The sequence below is a fragment of the Gastrolobium bilobum genome, unplaced genomic scaffold (genome assembly GCF_033153095.1).
Source record: "Gastrolobium bilobum isolate Gb01-03AN ecotype WA unplaced genomic scaffold, APGP_CSIRO_Gbil_v1 utg908, whole genome shotgun sequence".
Classification (NCBI taxonomy): Eukaryota; Viridiplantae; Streptophyta; class Magnoliopsida; order Fabales; family Fabaceae; genus Gastrolobium; species Gastrolobium bilobum.
This window is the reverse complement of record NW_026897979.1, coordinates 94,858-102,391: the sequence shown is the minus strand read 5'-3', so window position 1 is coordinate 102,391 and position 7,534 is coordinate 94,858. Positions and strand designations below refer to the sequence as shown.

Here is a 7,534-nt window from a genome sequence, read left to right as displayed (position 1 = left end):
CAAGTTACCAGATTAGTCAGATCAAAGTAAAAGATAGAAATAAATTAAGTAATTGAAGAAGTATTAAAATAGCAAGTAATCAAAAGATCCAGCATACATAGTCATTACAAAACAAACAGTCATTCAAGCAAAATCAAAATAAGTACAAAATATAAGTGGCATCCCACTCTTTCAAGCATCTTTTGGGGTGTCCTCCGAGGTAGTCTTGTCAGAAGTTGAGGCAGCGCCCACATACTCGGAGGGGTAGGTGGCGAGCACAGTAATGGATCCTTTTTCATTATGGGTGCATAGTCGGCTATTATCAACAAAGTTGAATTTGTCAATTTTTTCTAAGTTAGGAAGAGCAGAGTCCGGGTGGAAGAACTTCACTTGGTCGACAACCCAGCCGCAAATTTGATGACCAAAGGCAACATATTTGGAGTCTATGTCCTCGGCAGCTTGTTGTAACGAGGCGACATTTTTCTTCAAGGTTTCTACTTCCAGTTCCAATTCAGTTACTCGGAAGTCTGAATCCTCGCAATTTTTCTTCAACACTTTATGAACCTATGTCAGCTCGTCATTTTCCCGTTTAAGAGTAGCAAGCTAGTCATTTGATTTCTTGGCCAGTTTTTCGGTTTCTTTGAGTTTAATTTGAAACCCCTGAGCAACAAATTCGGCATCTTCGGCTCTTTGAGTCAGGCGAGCATGTTCAGCTTTGAAATTGTTCTTAAGAGTTGTAACTCTTTAAGTTCAGTTAGCAGTTGTTGACGTTCAGCCAATGCTAAAAGCACCATCTCATTGTAGTGGGCATCACAGAGAGAGTTATCTTGGATCTCCGTAAATTTGGCAATTAATTGATCCAACGAAAACTTATCCCATTTTTCGCGGAGTCCAGGAGTAAAGCAAGGCTATAACTTCTTTATAAAAGGAGGATTAGAGAAAAGGGTAGCAATCACAGAAGAAGAAGGAGTTAAAGACTTCTCAGTAGGTGACTCAGAACTAGGTTCATTGATCCGAACTCGCTTTCTATGTTGGAGTTCTCTAGAATCAACAAGCGGGTCCATATCCAGTATTATAGTATCACTAGGAATAGAACCCGTGGCGAAAATAGCCAGAATAGAAGAAGGGGTAGGAGAGCCTTCTTTCTCGCCAGAAGCCGAGAAGGGAATCTTATTTCCAGACGCAGTAGAATCATCTTGGCGAGCAGCTTTTTGTTTTTGGCGAGCAAAAAAGGTCGTATCCATGGTTTTATCTGAAAACAAAATACAATGAATATAAAGTTAAAAGTCGAGTACGTATGATAATATAAGGACAGTAGGTAAGTCACTTACTTAATTTCTTGCAAATCCAAGCAGTAGAATCTTTATATGATAAAATAGACCGAGGAATGATAGAAATATTTTGCTTGGCTAACACGGAAGCAAGATTTTTGAACCATGTGAAAGTTTTAAATTCATCAGTACTTAAATTCTTTGAGTTAGTTAAAAACGCTTTAGCAGGTGTAGTATAATGATGTTGGTTCCAACTGAGAGGGAATCGAGGAGCTCCGTCCTGATCCAGAAAGAAGGCAGCAGGAGAGGCAGATTGAGAAGATGAGGAAGAGGCAGATGGTGTAGCCGGAAGAGCTTCAGGTATACAAATTTTGAAGTAATCTTCTTTGAAATTTTTCCAGTTGTCTTCATATATAGTACACCAGCGAAATCCAGGGCGGGCTTTTAAAGAAACCCAACTATGGCGAGTACTTCCTTTATCGATAGCATTTCGGAACACGGCGAATAGACAGAAGAAGACCCGAAAAGAGTAAGTGAACCCAAAAGATCTACAAATTATCTCGAAGGTATGTAAAACACCAGCTGTTTGGATGAAGTTGAGAGGGAGCGACTTCAAGATGGTTGCGGACGTCCATTTGGAACTCGGTGAAAGGTAAGGTTATCTTGAGCTCGGAAAATAAACATTTATAGGCGAAAAAGAAAAAATTCTCACCTTGCCCAGAAGGTGAACAAATACGTTCTTCTTCTCCGGGTATAGAAACTTGAAAGAAGTGATAATGGAGTCACGGAATAAAGGGATTGATTGTAAGGCGGTGTGAAGATTACTCGGATGGTTTTTATATGAAGAACGAAGTCCTAGAGCTTCTTCATCAACCCATTCTAAATCTTACGCAGTAGAAGGTAGTGCGAAGCGAGAAAGTGGAAGCGAATGGTAGGGACGATTCCTCGGCGGCATGGCCTGGACGGAAAGGTACCAAGGAAATCTAGTTTAGAAGATATATTACAAGTTAAAATTTCAAAAGAAGAAGATGGTGGTTAAAAGTGTATTCCTAATCCGTCCAGAACCTATAAAGCCGGTAAAGGAAAATTAAAGAAGATAAAGGTATAAAGACAATGAAGGTCTTTTTCAAGAGAATAAGCAAGTTTGCTATGATAAGGCTTAAAGATGCAGGTAACAATTTTTCAAAATTAATGACAAAATTAAGCAAGAAACAAGAAAATAAGGCAAGTAGCGAGATAAAGGAACTTACTTGTATAACTAGATGAAGAGCAACAACCGGATGAAGAGTAACAACCAAAGGTAGCAGCGTTACAACAAAGTCCACAAGAAAATTGCACGAAAATGTAGAAAGAAGAAAGAACCAGAAATATGCAAGAAGAGAATAAGGAAGAAGAAGAAGATGCAGAAGACTTGATCTGTAAATGGTGAGAAAGAGTAAATGAAAAAACAGTAAAGACACGCGGTAATAAAAGCAGGTGAAAAACCAACCGTCGTTTCAAATTTCGAAAAGTAATGATGGATGTCAGGTCACGTCTGTTAAGTGTCAAGTCGTTTCGAAGACCAAGGCAATAGGGAGGTGACAAATGACTATCAGAAGCTGAATAGGCAAGAAGCATTTAATGAGGGTGCAAATATATAATAAAGTAAAAGAAATCGTAAGAGATAAGATAAAAACTAAACTCGGAGTAAAAATAGCAATTAAACTCCGAGCTTGGGGGCTTAATGTTCCGGGTTAATACATCCGGGTATCTTTAGCTGAGGATAACCTCTGACGGAACCCAGAAGTACCTTTACCCAGAGAAGTAGTTAAGTTAATCGCCTAGTGAAGCCAAATGTGGGTCCTACCACGATTATATGATAGTGAGGATAACAACCCACGATTAGAGTAACTACCTAAGACAGAGCTATAAATATTAAGGATAACTGCCTAACGCCAGGTAGACTTTAACAATACCATAACCATACTTATGTTCATCCAGAACAATTACAAAACCCAATATATGCAAAAGATGTTCTTATTTGCACAATAATCATGAAACAAATTTTAAGATTTTCAAAAAATCAAAAACCGATCCAAATCAAAACGAAAAAAATTGGATTGGATCGGATCAGATTTGAAAAAAAATTCAAACCGATTGGATGATTATATGGTCAAACCGAAGGAATTGGGTCGGATGATTTTTGCTTCCAAAATTGATCCAATCCAGACCGCGAACACCCCTACCGTGGGGGACTCTAAACCTACTCTATCAATGTATATCTTCAATGGGTCTAGACTTCTAATGTTATGGTTCCTAGATTCCCTTATTCAATAGATAAAGATTCAGCAACGAGTTACAAATCATTTGATATAATTATTCTACACCGTAAGATACAACTTCAGTGGGAACTCTAAACCTGCTCTATCAATGTATATCTTCAATGGATCTAGACTTCTACGGTTATGGTTCCTAGATTCCCTTATTCAATAGATAAAGATTCAGCAACGAGTTACAAATCATTTGATATAATTATTCTACAATGTAAGATACAACTTCAGTGTTGAATCAACATATTTTAAGAAGGCATGTTAATAATAGTATCGAATATTGAGAAGAGGTCATGATTCGGGTTGACACAAACACAAATACACTCAATATGAACATGATATAAATTTAAAATCAAGTTAAATCTTCAATACAAATACAACCTATTTATTTTGCAGGTTAACACAACACGTCATGATACAAATAATATGTCAACCTCAAAGTGTGTTGCTTGTTAATAAGTAGACACGACAAATAAGACATGAATAACTTGTTTACGACACGACAAGACACAAATAACCTGTAAAAAAATTAAAGCGGATCAATTTTGGGTTCGCAGGTTGACATGAACGTCACACAAATTTTTTTGTGTCAGTTTTTGCCAATACAAATACGACACAAATTTAAAAAAGGATTGACCCAAATACGATTTTTATCGTGTCGTGTTTGTGTTATATTGAGGAGTTATGTAGAAAATTGTTACCCACAGTGTCAAGACTCTTAATCCTTAGGTTTAAATTGGTTCACTTATAGGAGCATATCTTTGGTACTACTGTAGTATGTACTCTTTTACTAAAAGTAGAAAAGAGTGATGGTTTAGGGGAAAATAACCATACAAAGAAGGGTAAAATGGCAAAACAAATATATTATTATTTCCAAATTAAGTAAATGATGCACTGAGTCTTCAATACTACAGTAGTACTGAAGATATTTCCCACTTATAGAGCCTACGGTTCGACGCTAATCAATTTTTTTGTTGAATTGTATCGTTCAAAGAATCAAAATGTTTTTTTTATATCAATCAAACTATTTTATTTAATTCGAACCGATTTGAAACCCGTTAGAAACCAATTCATATTTCAAAACCAATTTATGATTTATGATCGATATCGAACCGATTCAAAATCTGTTTAGATATACAAATCAGTTATAAACAAATTTTCCAAATGTGTTCTTTTGATTCAGTTCAATTATGGAACAAGTTTATAAAATCAGTTTGTTTCTCAAAACTGATTAAAAAAAGAGGAAAATGTGTGTCATTTTAAAGGATGTAAAGTTGTGTCATTTTAAGTGAGAGAAAGAGATAGATCATGGGGAAAAAGAGTGGACAAAAAAATAAAGATGTGGGTCTCACTTCCTTATGAGAGTGAAATAACACAAGTTGTATCATTTTAAGTGAGAGAAATGATGCACTATTCGAATCTCCCCAGTACCACCTTTGGGAGGGGTTTAAAGCCTTAATCCTAGACCCGCCCCGAATCGGATTAGTTGCGAAGCAATGAACTGATTGGAATATTTCAAAATGACAGACATTTTCCCCTTAAAACAATGTGGTTCAATTCAGTTTAGTATCGTTATTTTGCATAGCGCTAACCTATAAAATGTATGTCTTTGTGATAGTGACATATATGCAAGAAGTATGTATATATATATATAGTAAAATTATTTCTACAGCCGTTACGTACAACAATGACAGGTGTATGGTTATGATTCTGCATATTTAATGATTTCACGTATATATATATATATATATATATATATATATATATATATATATATATATATATATATATATATATATATATATGGTAAGTATTTGACTGCTACACGTATAGCAGCTGCAAAAATGTAAACCCCTATATATATATATATATATATATAAATACACACACATGGAAAAATGTCTATCCTTTTACAACAAATTTATATCGCTTATAAGGACAAATATTTTTTTTCATATATATATATATATATACATATATATATATATATATATATTTTATCAAATAAAGAAAAGAAGATAAAATGAAATTTATTTTAACAATAGCAAAATAAATGGATTAAAATGAACATGTATAAATTACTAATAATTTGCCAATTATACCAATGACTTAGGAGGATGTTGTGATGAGGAGACAATCAAAATATTTAAATAAAATAGAATGCATTGTTCCTATATTTTATTTAAATGAAAAAAAAAATATTTTGAAAATTAGTTAGTAAAATTTGAGATTAGGTTCATGAATCTCATGCAGCCATATTTTATTTTGTATTTTTTCTTTGTCCAATTTTCACGAAGTCCCTTTTGGTTCCCAACAATAAAAAAAGCTCATTTTGGTCTTTAATTTTACAAAAATAGTGCCATGTTTGTCCTTCCGTTAGTTGGCATCCAACGACCCAACTAACGGAGCACATGTGGAACATTATTTTGCTGAGTCACCGTTAAGTAGTCCAGCGTGGAAGTGATACGACGCCGTTTTGAACACGCCTTATGTCTTCTTGGAGTTTTGGACAGCTGACCCTAGCATCGAAGGCCCTATTTGATCCCTGACAAATTTATCAAGGCCTTATTTGGTTCTTAACACTAAAAAAATGGATATGAACACAGAAGTTGCAAGACATATTGCAGCAAACCACCAACCACAAACCTTTCAAACCACCATTGCAGCAATCTAATGGCTCTATTTTAAATGTATGATAGCAACTTAGTGGAACCTCAATGCTTCTAGAACTTTGTAATCTATCAATCAACTTCATTCATTGATAAGTCAATTATCACAGAAGATTCATGTTCCTAATGCTCGTAGCCTCAAGCTAAAGATACTGATTTTGATGATAATGTGGAGTTTGCTAGTGGGAATGTGAAACTTATTACAACCAAAGAATCTTGGGACCAAAAGTTGGAAGAAGCAATGAGGGATGGAAAAATTGGAAGTTTTCCTTCTTTTTTGATATGTACGACAGTAAAATTAAATGCTTATATCCATTTTTGTTGTGTTGTTTGACTGAACCATTAATACCTTACCATGATTTACCATACATGTATATAGTTGGTAACATCTGTATTTTCAGTGCTTGATAGCAAAGCCTCCCTAATCCCTTTAGGAACATTGAGGTATAACTTAGGAATGAATTCTACATTCAAGGTTGGTGATGAGTTGTAAGGTTTTCTGTGTAAGAACCTGAACAAACAATGGGCTTGTAACGGACAACATTACCTTGTCTCTCTTTTAACAATGATTTTACTCTGGCTAGTTTAATATTGGCGAAGAATTTGTGCTCACTAGATATTAAGATATTATCTTAATGCTGATTAGTACTTTATCTCTCTCTCTGTGTGTGTGTGACACCCCCACACACAAGCATGCATGCTTACAGAGACACTTTGAAGTTGACCCTTCCCATTTTTGATAAAATATATAATTTATTGCTCGCAGATTTTCCAATACATTTTCTTTGACTTTATTTTACTTGTTAATACTGCAATAATTAATACCAAAAGCTCCACGTTCAACAGGTGATTGCGAATTTCAGTGCAACATGGTGTGGTCCTTGTAAGATGATTGCGCCATATTACTGTCAGTTATCCGAGAAATACTCATCTATGATGTTCTTATAATAGATTAAAGTTTGTTGGATGATCATGTGGTTTATCCCTGGTGGATGTTATTGGGAATATGTCTTGTGTTACAATAGAGAAGAAAAAAACTGCCAACAAACTTTATTGATCATGGTTGTGTATATTGCAGGACTTTAGTACTTCATGGGACATCAAAGCCACACTAACTTTTTTCTTTCTTAAAGATGGACAACAAGTTGACAAACTTGTAGGAGCCAACAAGGTAGAGCTGCAGAAAAAGATTATTGCCATTATTGATTCAGTTCCTCAGTGACAGTTGTTTTATTCGTGTTTGTAAGGTGTTGTTGGCTTTCTGCCTTCACCAAATCACAACTTGTGGTGTTGAGTGTTCTATGTG

At 35.0% G+C, this 7,534-nt stretch overlaps 1 pseudogene; it reads left to right on the top strand.

The window, feature by feature from the left end:
• Positions 1–2,178: 2,178 nt before the first annotated feature.
• Positions 2,179–7,450, top strand: LOC133311891 (thioredoxin H9-like; annotated as a pseudogene).
• Positions 7,451–7,534: the final 84 nt, after the last annotated feature.